This window comes from Mustela lutreola, chromosome X, assembly GCF_030435805.1.
Source record: "Mustela lutreola isolate mMusLut2 chromosome X, mMusLut2.pri, whole genome shotgun sequence".
NCBI classification, from domain to species: Eukaryota; Metazoa; Chordata; class Mammalia; order Carnivora; family Mustelidae; genus Mustela; species Mustela lutreola.
The window spans coordinates 41,705,898-41,718,429 of NC_081308.1; the positions used below are offsets into that span (position 1 = coordinate 41,705,898).

The 12,532-nt window shown below is 41.5% G+C and overlaps 2 pseudogenes; both read left to right on the forward strand.

Annotated features, from left to right (window-relative positions):
* The first annotated feature begins 6,895 nt into the window (after window positions 1–6,895).
* On the forward strand, window positions 6,896–7,044 carry LOC131822424 (U2 spliceosomal RNA; annotated as a pseudogene).
* Window positions 7,045–10,922: 3,878 nt separating this feature from the next.
* Window positions 10,923–11,363, forward strand: LOC131820929 (large ribosomal subunit protein eL32-like; annotated as a pseudogene).
* The last annotated feature ends 1,169 nt before the right edge of the window (window positions 11,364–12,532 follow it).

Below are 12,532 nucleotides of genomic sequence, written 5' to 3' on the forward strand. Positions count from 1 at the left end.
CTGCTGGTGCTATATCAGCTCCCACAACTGTCTGTTGAATTCCCACTAGTCCTAAGTATAGTGTCTTTGATCTCTGTGATTATTCCCCACAGTTTATGATGACCCTGTATTAGAACCAGCCATTGTTCCCTGATCTCTGTATGCTGGTTTGTTGGCTATTGTTTCAATCCTTGCAATTGTTCCTTGGACTCTGGTGGTTCCCCAATCCCTCGGACTGCTGCTTTATTTTTCTGTTCCTTGTACTTCAGAACTTACTCCTTGGTCTTTTTCTTTTTTCTTTCTTCCTTTTTTTTTTTCTTGCTGTGGTCTGATCCTTAGGGTCTATCCCCTGTTGCTCTGGCTGTTTTGCAGTCCCTCTGATTATTTTCCAAATATACAAGGACTATTTTTGTGGTCTCTCCAGATGTTTGATGATCCTGCTGTTCCTCCGGTCCAGGCACTGTCCCCCTCCAGCTGTTGCCTTTTTTCTCTGGCTATTCCTTCAGCCTGAGACTGTTCCCTTATCTCTGGCTGTCTCCTAGGTATTTCTGGCTATTGCATAACATTTAGGAATGACTTCCTGTGGCCATTCTAGAGTTTCTATGTCTATCCCCTAACTCCAAGGACAGTTCTCTGTCCCTCTGGCTGTTTGATAGTTTCTTTGACTGGTTCACATCACTGCAGTGACTGTTCCCCGTGTCCTGGAATATTTTCTCAGCCACAGACTGTTCCTGCTGCTTCTGGTTGTTCTCCAATGCCTGGGATAATTTACCAAACCCTCCCAGTTGTTACCTCAATCTTAGGTATATTCACACCTGATTATTTTCTGGTTTGTCCAACTGTTTCTCAAAACCAAGGACCATTGTAGCCACTGGATGTGGCTGGGAGTATCTGACAACGAAGAGTGTCAGGCTGCAGAGGAATCACCTTCCTTCCACGTAGTTCCCTTTAGTTACGGCCGCCGTGGAGAACTTACCTTACAGGGAGGCTTCCTAGTTCAGAGTCCTTGTGTGGCTCCTGGCAGGCTATCTGTAGTCCTGGTGTCACCACATTTCCTCCAATACCCTTCCAGAAAATCCACTAAAGTAAGTAAAGGGAGTTACCCTCCACCTCAGCATTCCATGCATCTGGGTGTGAATCTCTGCTTGGGAGAGACGGATGGCAGAGAGGAAGCACGTGAGGGTGTCAGCCCTGTGAGGTGTGCAGCACGGGGTGGGGGGAGGGGAGTCCAGCTCAATGGGTGGCCCTTCCCTCCACTAAGTCTCAGTAATTCCCCTAAAAAATGGACCTCACAATCCACACCCAGAATCCTGAAGTCCGTGCTAGGGTGGGAGGATGATGGATGGGTGTATTTTTTCAGGTCAAAACACAAAACACATAATAATAACTTCCTGTGTAACATTAATAGCAGTGATTTCATTTCTAGACAGATAATGTAGTATAATGAAGAACACAAATGCTGGTGCCAAATCTGTATTCAAATCCTGTCCCTTAATGGCTTCTTAGATATAACATCAAAAGCAGACACTGTAAAACAAACAGATAAATTCAATTTCATCAAAATTAACTTTTGTTCTGCAAACAGTACTGTCAAGAAGGTAAAAAGTAAACCCACAGAATGGGAGGAAATATTTACAAATCACATATCCTTTATTTTTATCCTTTATCTGGAACATGTAAATAACTTTTATGACTCAATAATAAAAACATAAATAACACAACTTGAAAATGGGCAAAGGATCTGAGTAGCAATTTCTCCAATTGAGCTATAGAAATGGTCTAAGCACAAGAAAAACTGCTCAACATCATTAGGCATCAGGACGTGGGGATCAAAACCACAATGAAAAAAAAAATACCACAATGAGATAACACTTCACACCTACTAGTATGGCTAGAAGAAAAAGTGTAGACAGCAACAAGTATTGGTGAGGATGTGGAAAAATTGAACCCATTTTACATTGCTGGTAGATCATAAAGTGGGGCAGCCATTTTGGAAAACAGTTTGCAAGTGTCTCAGAAACGTTAAACAGAGTTACCATACGATTCAGGAATTGCAATGCTGGGTATTCATCCAAGAGAAATGAAAACCTGCCCATAGAAAAGCCTATACGCAAATGTTCACAGCAGCATTATTCATCATCACCCCAAAGTGGAAACAACACAAATGTCCTTTGACGGATGAATGGCTAATCAAAATACAGTATAGCTTTACTGTGGAATGTTCTTCAGTAATCAAAAGGAATGATGTACTGATACTGCTACAACACAGATGAAGTTTGAAAATATTACTTGAAAGAAGCTAGTCACAAAAGATCACATATGGTATGACTCCATTTATATGGAATGTTCAGAATAGGCAAAACTGTGGAGTTAGAAAGTAACTTAGTGGTTGTCTATGGCTGGGGTGGGAGGAAGGGGGAGCAGTGGGGAGTAGACTGCTAATGGGTACAGGGTCTCCTTTTTGGGATGATGAAACTATTCTAAAATTCTACTGTGATGGTTGCACAACTTTGTGAATATGCTAAAATGAACTTAATTGTCGCATTAAATGGATAAAATTTATTGTATGTGATTTACACCTCAGCAATGTTTTAAAAAGAAAAAGATTATAAAAATAAAAGATTTTAACTGGGTCAGTATTTTAAAATTTGAGTCCTTGTGATTTTTTTTTAATGAAAAAAGTTTTCATTAGTGTCTGCTTACGGTTTTGCCTAAGAAATCTTACCTTTTCCTTGTCCTACCTGTGTGGCCTTGGAGAAATCATATTATCTCTCTATGCCTCGGTTTTTACATCTGGAAAATGGGGATTAAAAATAATGCCTAACTCACAGGAACAGGGTGAATATTAAATGAAGTCATATATACATGAAGTGCTTAAAACAATGCCAGACACCTAGTCAGCTCTCTTTATTACTTATTATTATGAGTGGTAACAGTAAATATAATTTATAACTTTGTAGTGATGAATCCTAGTAAATTACTTATAATATTACAAATAATATTTTATTAGGAATGATACTTTATAATATTAGAAATAATGTATAATACTAGGAGTAATAATTTCATGCACGCTGGTACCTTTAATTTAACTCATGATTTTGATGGTCTTTCCCCTAACATTACAAATATTAAAGTGCTCATTTGTAACGCCTTTTTTCAGAGAATGATGCTCATACACTAATTTCTGGTGTGTAAATACCCACACTGGCAAATACCAACATTTTCAAAGACTTCTGAGGACAGCCATCGCCCCCAGTGATAATGTTCCTGTTACGATTTCCAAGTAAGGTCACATTCTAAGGTACTGGGAATTGGGGCGTCACTCTACCTTTTTGGAGGACATAATTCAACCCACAACCGTTAGTTCCCCTTTAGGCAATCCCTATTGTAGACAAATCCCCATGTTTAGAAATCTCAGCTGTTGGCAGAGATTGCACACGACAAATCCCCAAGCCATTGGTAAATACCTTGGAAAGTCCCCCCTTTGTGGCATAACCCCTCTTTCATAAATACCCAACTGGCGAATACTTTATTAGGTTCCTGTTGCTATGTAACAAATTACCCCAAACTGAGCAGCAGAACAACATCCGTTTATTAACTCACAGTTCTGTAGGTCCAAAGTTCAGGAGCGCTTGGCTGAATTCTCTGTTTAGTGGTCTCACGAAACCGAAGCTGACCACATTGAGCTCCTACCTGGAGGCTCACAGGAAGAACCCATTTCCAACCTTATTCACGTTATCAGCAGAATATTCAGAGTCTTGGCGCTGTGGTGCTGAGGCTTCCATTTCCTTGCTCAGCCGGGGCTCGTTCCCTGCCCTTAGAGGCCAGTTGCGTGCCTCCCCACTTGGGCCTCTTTGTCTTCGAAGCCAATAGGATGTGCCAAACGTTTCTCATGCTTTCTGTTTCTCTGATGTCTCTTCTGCCACCAGCGGGAGAAAACTGCATTTTTGAAGGGCTCCTGTGCTTAATGAGATTAGGCTCACCTGGGTAATCTCCTATTTTTTTTATAAGGTTTTATTTATTTATTTGTAAGAGAGAGAGAGAGTGAGAGCGAACACAGGCAGACAGAAGGGCAGGCAGAGTCAGAGGGAGAAGCAGGCTCCTTGCAGAGCAAGGAGCCCGATGTGGGACTCGATCCCAGGACTCTGGGATCATGACCTGAGCCGAAGGCAGCTGCTTAACCAACTGAGCCACCCAGGCGTCCCTCCCTATTTTTTTTTTTTAAAGATTTTATTTATTTATTTGACAGGCAGAGATCACAAGTACGTGGAGAGGCAGGCAGAGAGAGAGGAGGAAGAAGGCTCTCTGCTGAGCAGAGAGCCCGATGCGGGGCTTGATCCCAGGACCCTGGGATCGTGACCTGAGCTGAAGGCAGAGGCTTTAACCCACTGAGCCACCCAGGTGCCCCTAATCTCCCTATTTTATGGTCAACCGTTTAACCTCAATTTCATTGGCAAGATCCCTTTTGCTACTTAATGTAATACAATCACGGAGTTACAGGGCTTCATATTCACAGGTTTCCTCACTCACATTCAAGGGGAGGAGTTTACGTAAGGGTGATAAGGATATTGAGGGTCAGTCTCGGAATTCTGCCTACTGTAGCCACTTTTGTGCTATCTATTTATTCATGAACGTCCCACTGGCTTATCTCCATTTATGGTTCTTTATGGTATATCTCCCCTTCCATAAATACGTACCCATTGGCAAATCTTTCATCCATTAACCTCTTGGGGAAAAAAAAAACCTGCTGCATTCAAAAATATCTGTTAAGATATTTCTGTTCACGACCCCTCTTGACAAATCCCTCCACTGAGAAATAAAAACCATTGACATATCACCCGTAGGTGTCTGACATTGAGAAACCTTATTCATGAACACCCGTTGGCATATTTCTTTTCTTTTTAAGATTTTATTTATTTATTTGAGAGACAGAGATCACTAGTAGGCAGAGAGGCAGGCGGAGAGAGAGGGGGAAGCAGGTTCCCCACCAAGCAGAGAGCCCGATGTGGGACTTGATTGATCCCAGGACCCTGAGATCATGACCCGAGCCAAAGGCAGAGGCTTTAACCCACTGAGCCACCCAGGCGCCCCTCTTTTTTCTTTCTTTCTTTCTTTCTTTTTTTTTTAAGAGAGAAAAAGAGAGAAGTGGAGGAGGGGCAGCGGGAGAGGGAGAGAGAATCTAAAGCAGGCTCCATACCCAGTGCAGAGCCCAGCAAGGGGGCTCTGTCTCCCAAATCTGAGATTATGACCCGAGCTGAAATCAAGAGTTGGATGCCTAACCAACTGAGCCACCCAGGAGCCCTTTCTTTTTTTTTTTTTTTTTTTTTGTTTTTTTTAAAGTTTTGTTTTTATTTTTATTTTATTTTTATTTTTTTAAAGACTTTTTATTTATTCATTTGGCAGGCAGAGATCACAAGTAGGCAGAAAGGCAGGCAGAGAGAGAGAGAGGAGGAAGCAGGCTCCCTGCCGAGCAGAGAGCCCGATGCGGGGCTCGATCCCAGGACCCTGGGATATGACCTGAGCTGAAGGCAGAGGCTTTAACCCACTGAGCCACCCAGGCGCCCCTAAAGTTTTGTTTTTATTTAAGTAATTTCTATACCCAACATGGGGCTTGAACTCATGACCGTGAGATCAAGAGTCCCATGCTCTTCCCACTGAGCCAGCCAGCCATCCCCACTGGAATATTCCTTATTATAATAACTGTTTATTTTTTATTTGTTTGTTTATTTACTTGAAACACATAGGTTGTATTTATTAAAATTGAAATTATAAAAAAACTAAAGAATAATATAAACACCAATGATATTTTGCACATAACAAACTAATAAATCTATATATAACCCCTGTTTTAAAAATCTCTATTGGAGCACCTGGTAGCTCAGTTGGTTAAGGATTCGACTCTTGATTTCAGCTCAGGTCATGTTCTCAGGGTCATAAATTCGAGCCCCGTGTTGGGCTCTGTCTGGGTGTGGAGCCTGCTTAAGATTCTCTCTCTCCCTCCTGCCTCTGCCCCTCTCCTCCCCTTGCACACACTGTCTCTCTCAAAAAAAAATCTCTTTTTTGATAACCATCACAATACATACTCCATTGTTGCTTGCCTTTGAAAAAAATCTGTATTCTTAAATATCCACCTGATTGTATAACTCGTTTATGACTTTAATGACAAATTGCCTTATCTTTCTTTTTTTTAAATTTTTTATTTATTTGACAGAGATACAGCAAAAGAGGGAATACAAACAGGGGGAATGGGAGAGGGAGAAGCAGGCTTCCCGCTGAACAGGGAGCCTGATGTGGGGCTCGATCCCAGGACTCTGGGATCATGACCTGAGCTGAAGGCAGACGCTTAACACCTGAGCCACCCAGGCGCCCCTTGCCTTATTTTTCAAACATCTGCCTATTGGCATATGCTCTATTGCTCAGCTGGTTTTACAACTATCCAATCACAATACTCCTGTTGACATATACTACATTAGCCTATACAACACCTATTGCACAGGGACATCTGGGTGGCTCAGCCGGTTAAGTGTCTGCTTTTGGCTCGGGTCATGATCCCAGGGTCCTGGGATCGAGCCCTGCATCGGGATCCCTGTTCACTAGGGAGTCTGCTTCTCCTTCTGCCCCTCCCCCTGCTTGTGCATTCACATGCTCTCTCTCTGTCAAATAAATAAATAAAAATCTTTAAAAACAAACAAAAAACACAATACCTATTGTATATCTCCCCATTCACGCACGCCTATCAATGTATCCCTGATTGGTAGGTCCACATTTATCAGGATCTATATTCATAAATACTGCACCCAACCCGTAAAACTCCACTGATGATCACTGGTGAAAAATCTCTTTGTTCCTAAATCCTCATTAAGCAGATCTCTCATTGACAACCCAGTTTACAGATCTGATTTGTAAATGCCTGCCTATCACTTCTCGGCCCTTTGGCTAAGATCAAGTGTAGTAAATGCCTGCCCACTGGAATTTTTTACATTGAAAATCTCAGTTGAATATATTCACAAATTTTCACATACTGGAGAATATTTCTTAGTGACAACCTACATTAATATATCTCCTCTTTCTTAAATACTTCCCCATATATCCCACACTGATGAGCACTTAATAGATACAAATTCCACGTTCACTGATACAAGTTCATTGGCATATTGTCTCAAACCCAGATTACAGTATTCCCTATTCATAACAATCACACTAACTCAAGTATATCTCATACTGGTGACCTCCACTGACAAAACGTCACATTTATAAATTTTCTTCCATGACTTATTTCAGCCAGGATGGAGTCACAGAGACCAGATTTCCCTTAGGCCTGGAACAAACAAACAAACAAAACAGACAAAATGCATGGAAAAAACAACAACAACAACAATCCACAGTTTTCAAGGCACTGGGTATCAGGCAATGAACAACAGTGATCCCCGAGGAAAGGGAAACAAATAAAGTGAGCGTCTGATTGTTCTAGCATACTTCCTTGAGAGACATCCCAGGGCATCGCACAGAGAGGGGGAACTGAGGAAAAGCCTGGTGAATTCTCCCTGACTTGAGAAGGAACTGAGAGTCTAAGGAGGAGAAGGCAGCTAGGATTCATAGGACAAACCACCAGAAGGGAGAAAACTGCAGAGAGAAGCACCAAGTGATCCCTCTAGGGTCCTCTTTGAGTGTTCAATAAAGTATTGATCAGCACACGTGGGTGAGGGAACTGAGGTCAGTGAGAGAGCCATCTAAAAGGATAAGAGGAAATGGGGCCATTCATGGCTTGTAATAGTGCCGTAATCACCAACCAGACTGGAAAAATAAGGCACTGCATAAACAATTCCAGAAGCTCTTGCCCCAGTAGTGGGGAGTAATTGGCCCTAGGTTGACCTCTGCTCCAGATACACCTAAAAATTATATGAGGAAGACCTTATATAAGGATAAAACTTTCCATGGAACTTACTTGTGTCCCAGAATAAAACTCAAAATAGTTTATAAAAAATGTACAAGTATCCAGTCAACCAAGTAAAATCCACAATGGCATTCAGTCAACAATCAATAAGTACACAAAGAGGTAGGAAACCAGCACATGTAGTGAGACTAATCAAGCAATTGATCAACTCACCCAGAGCGGACATACATGTTAGAATTAACAAATAAGGATATAAAATAATTATTATAAATTTATTGCACAGTGGCTTCTCTCCCCAGCTCTTTGGTGGTGGCCACCTAAACAAGATGACGAAGGGGACTTCATCATTTGGAAAGCATTGTAGTAAGACACACACATTGTTCTGCGCTGTGGCTTGAGGGCCTACCACATTCGGAAGCTGACCTGTGGCAAATGTGGTTATCCTGCCAAGAGGAAGGGAAAGTGTAACTGTAGTGCCAAAGCTAAAAGGTGAAATACCACTGGGACCAGTTGGTCAAATGATGGACCTAAAAATTGTATGCTGCAGACTCTGGCGTGGATTCCATGAGGGAACAATGTGCAGCATCGAGTTCATCTTAAGGATTTCAACCATTAATCACACAGTAAGAGTTTGGACTTATTTAATGAATGAATGAACAAATGTATTGCATATCCTCAGAAAGTTAGTAGAGACATGGAAAAAATGTAGAGGATTTCCACTTCTGGGAAAACGGAGTAGATGCCTTTTTCCCTGTCTCTCCCCTGGAGTACAAAAAGCCCCTGGAAGTAATATTCATAAAAGCAAACGTAAGATGACTCTGAAAGGTAGGGGGAAGAATGCAGACTAACGAGGGATCAGAACCCAAAAAAGAGCACACTGGTGAGTTCTATGGATTTTTTTCTTCATGCATTTGAGACTGCAACCTAGCAACCTAGAAATGCCAATGGACCCAAACAAGACAAATGACCGTAACCGAAGCCTTCTTTCTTTTGTCAAAGAACCAGGAAATGGGCAGCCCCAAGAGATAGTAAACTTTTAGAAAATTGTTACATTATTGAATCAAAACAGTGTAGAAAAAGATGTGACCTAATTCCCACCTCCACCAACAGATGCCAAGCGAGGAGCTTATGTTTTCACCCTCTAGATGCTGTGAATTCATGCCAAACCCCTGCCAAGGTGGTCTCAGAAAAGACTGATTACAGAGCTAGCACTTTTGTCTTGACCGGGTTGTAACAAGCCTTCCCCTATGTGGTGTCAGTGGAGACCCATGTGGGGAGCCTCAACTTGCTCTCTCACTTGGCAGTGTCAAGTCACCTCTCTCTTTCCCCCCAGGGTCATATCACTGGAGGCCATACAGAGAGCAGAAAGGAGGCACGGCTGCCCCTTCCACTCAGGGAAATATAAGTGGAGCCCTACCTGTGAGCGGAACTCCAAGCCCTACCCAACAGTAGCAAGGAGCCTCCCCTCTCTGTTATCAACAGAGGCCAAGTGGGGAAGCTAGACTCCTTCCCATACCTGGCATTAGCAAACTAGCACCCTCCACTCATTTTCCCTGCTGGAATGGTATCAGAAAAAGCCAGTTTAAAAAGAAGGCTCACAACCTCAACCACAGCAACTTCTTCCTAGAAGCTTCACCAAAGGCAAGGGAAGTAAAGGCAAAAATGAACTATTGGGACTTCATCAAGATCAAAACCTTTTGCACAACAAAGGAAACAGTCCACAAAATTAAAAGACAACTGACAGCATGGGCAAGTTAGTTGCAAATGACAGATAAAGGGCTAGTATCCAAAATCTATAAAGTGCTTATCAAACTCAACACCCAAGGAACAAATAATCCAATCAAGAAACGGGCAGAGGACATGAACAGACACTTCTGCAAAGACGACATCCAGATAGCCAACAGACACATGAAAAAGTGCTCCACATCACTCGGCGTCAGGGAGATACAAATCAAAACCACAGTGAGATACCACCTCACACCAGTCAGAATGGCTAAAATTAACAAGTCAGGAAACAACAGATGTTGGTGAGGACGTGGAGAAAGGGGAACCCTCCTACACTGTTGGTGAGAATGCAAGCTGGTGCAGTCACTCTGGAAAACAGCATGGAGGTTCCTTGAAAAGTTGAAACTAGAGCTACCCTATGACCCAGCAATTGCAGTACTGGGTATTTACCCCAAAGATATAAATGTAGTGATCCAAAGGGGGCACCTGCTCCCCAATGTTTATAGCAGCAATGTCCACAATAGCCAAACTATGGAAAGAACCTAGATGTCCATCAACAGAAGAATGGATATATATACATATACATATACATATACATATACATATACATATGTATATAATGGAATACTATGCAGCCATCAAAAAACCCCCAAATCTTGCCATTTGCAATGGCGTGAATGAAACTAGAGGGTGTTGTGCTAAGCAAAGCAAGTCAATCAGAGAAAGACAATTATCATATGATCTCACTTATTTGAGGAATTTGAGAAGCAAGACAGAGGACCATAGGGGAAGGGTGGGAAAAATGAAACAAGACGAAACCCAAGAGGGAGACAGACCATAAAGACTCTTAATCTCAGGAAACAAACTGAGGGTTGTTGGAGGGGAGGGGGGTGAGAGGGATGGGGTGTCTGGGTGATGGACCCTAGGGAGGTTATGTGCTATGGTGAGTGCTGTGAATTGTGTAAGACTGGTGATTCACAGACCTGTACCCCCTGAAACAAATAATACATTATGTGTTAATTTAAAAAATACAAAATAAATATATTCACTAATTCAAAAAATTTTTAAAAATAAAAAGAAGGCTTAAGTAAGAACCAGAGATTCATAACGTACATAAAATGTTCAGCTTTCAATTGGAAATCACTTGTCATACCAAGAACCAGGAATATATCAAACTGAATGAAAAAAAAAATCAATACATGTGAACACAAAGATGACAAATTACCTGACACTATCTTTCAAAGATTTTAAGCAGCTGTAATAAAAATGGTTCCTTTTCCTTGGTGCTCCCTGCAGAGATGGCAGCTGTCTCCTACTTGGTATCATGGCCGCCCTCAGAACCCTCGTGAAGCCTAAGATCATTAGAAAGAGGACCAAGAAGTAAGTTCATCCGGGACCAGTCAGACTGATAGGTCAAAATTAAGCACAACTGCTGAAAACCCAGAGGTATTGACAATAGGGTGAGCAGAAGAATCAAAGGCCCAACCTTGATGCCCAACATCAGTTACAGAAGCAACAAGAAAACAGAGCACACACTGCCCAGTGGCTTCCGGAAGTTCCTAGTCTATGTCAGGTGCTGCTGATGTGCAGCAAATCTTTCTGCGCCCAGGCTGCTCACAATGTCTCCTCCAAGAACGGCCGAGCCACTGTAGAAAGAGCAGCCCAGCTGTCCATCCGTGTCACCAATCCCAATGCCAGGCTGCGAAGTGAAGAAAATGAACAGACAGCTCATGTTCATGTCATATTTGTGTTAATAAAACCATAAAACTAAAAAAATGCTTTAGTGAACAAAAAGGACGCTTGAAACCAGGGCATCTGGGTGGTTCAGTCGTTAAGCATTTGCCTTCAGCTCAGGTCATGATCCCGGGGTCCTGGGATTGAGCCCCGTGTTGGGCTTCCTGCTCCATGCAGGAAGCCTGCTTCTCCCTCTCCCACTCCCCCTGCTTGTGGTCCCTCTCTCTGTGTCTCTCTCTGTCAAATAAATAAATAAATAAATAAATCTATCTTAAAAAAAAAAAAAAGAAAAAGAACACTTGAAACAAATGAAAAAATAGCCTCTCAGCAAAAAAATGGAAAGTCTCATCAAAGATACAGAAATATACATATATAAACCACATGGAAATTTAGAATTGAAAAATACAATAGCCAGGAATGAAGACCTCAAAAGACAAGCTCACTGGGGGAACCAATGAAGGAATCAGGGAGCTGGAAGATAGGAGACTAGAAACTACCCCATCTCAGCAACAGAGAGGAAATAGAATTTTTTAAATGAACAGATCCTCAGGGGACTCGTGAGACAATCACGCAGTATTTAATGATCCTGTCATCCGAGTCCTGGAAGAGAGGAGAACTAGGGCATGACTAAAGAACTACCCAAATAAATAACTGCCAAAAATTTCCTAAATTTGGTATGAGGTAAATTTATAGTTTCAAGAATCTGAGTGTTAATCCGAGAATGTCTTTATTCTTCCTTCATTTTTATTTTTTAATTTTTATTTATTTTTTAAAAGTTTTTTTTTTTTTTATTTTTAAGTTATCTCTACACCCAACATAGGGCTTAAACTCACAACCCCAAGATCAAAGGTCCCATGCTCTACCGACTGAGCCAGCCAGGCACCTCTCTTCCTTCATTTTAAAAACATTTATTTTAATTTGGAAAAGAACCCTTAACAGGAGAGATGCAAAATTTTAAATGTACAATACCTTATTGTTGATTATAGGGTTAATGTGTACATAGTTCACCTCTACTACTATACTATGATGTGTAATGTTGGCATTATGGTTAAGATTATACTATTATATATATTATATATACTGGTGGTCAAATATATTGAGTAATTGAGCTAAAGGCTTTATTTTCCCCCCGATGGAAAATGGCTTGAAGAACTGGACTTCAGTAACCATTAGCTAATTTCTATGATAAATAGTTCATCA